Source organism: Apodemus sylvaticus, chromosome 15 (assembly GCF_947179515.1).
Source record: "Apodemus sylvaticus chromosome 15, mApoSyl1.1, whole genome shotgun sequence".
NCBI lineage: Eukaryota > Metazoa > Chordata > Mammalia > Rodentia > Muridae > Apodemus > Apodemus sylvaticus.
The window spans coordinates 59,351,311-59,352,481 of NC_067486.1; positions in this window are offsets into that span (position 1 = coordinate 59,351,311).

Consider the following 1,171-nt stretch of genomic DNA (forward strand, 5'->3'; position numbering starts at 1 on the left):
GCTCAACAGTGTTCTGCGTAGTCTCTCATATGGGGCCTGTGCAAAATGGAGTCATCATTGTGCAAGGAACTAAAAAACGTATTGGCTCATTACTGGTTCATTCCCAAGTAAATATCTTTTGAGTGGAACCTAATTATTGCCCTAAGTATAATTTGCTTTGAGAGCATCAATTCAGGTATATAATATACAATCCAGGCATACCTTATTCAAGCCCAGGCTCGAGACCAGGGTCTGTGACTCTGGAACCCAAATATTATACTCTTATAAAAAATGATCACCCGTCTCTCTAAAAGTGTTCATGCTTATAGATTTGGCCCTGAACATGACCATGCATCTGTTTTTATTTTACTTACCAAAATGCACCTGCAAAACCTGTCTCCTCTACTTTCTTCAGGGACTCTGCTAATTACATATCAGTCTTGTGGCACTGACCTTTGCTTTATGAGTCATCTTCTCTGCTAAAATATCAATTTGCCCTTCTGATTATTTCTAACTCTGCTCATGATTCTGAAAACTCTAGCCTAAAGCAGAACAGTTTGGAAGTGTCTGTGCAAGAAACACAACAAAGGTCATTGCTATACTGTAACCTTCTTCCTCAAGCTTCTGCAATCATGCAGGCTGGTTTGCTCAACAGATTTCAGTTGTATTATAGGAGAAAATTAGGCCCTTGTATCCATGCAAAAGTAATGGCCAAGCATGTTGTCCTTAAAGAATCACATTCTTTTGAAATATCCTGTGAGGGTACTTCTTTAATAAAAAAAAAGTCACTAAGGGAGGGACATGTGTAGTCAGAGATTAGCTAATATGAACATGTATTGTCTGCTAGAGAAAAGATACAGAACAACCTTGTAGAAGACATCAGGGAAGCACAGTAAAGGACAGACCACGGTGGGGAGAAAATAATGAAGTTCACACTAAAGATACCAGCTTTCAGAACTGCTGGAGAGAAGGACATAAAATAAACAAAATATCTAGAAGTGGATTATATACAGTGAAACACAATGTAATGCATAGTCTTCAAAGCAACCTGTAATATACATATTACTATCTCCACTTTGCAGGCAGACAAACACTGAATTATCTTCCTCTCTTTTACTCAATACAAACTGACAGTTGGATCTTCAATAAGTGTTTTAGAATATAGTCAAGCCTCTTTCCTCAATATCAATCA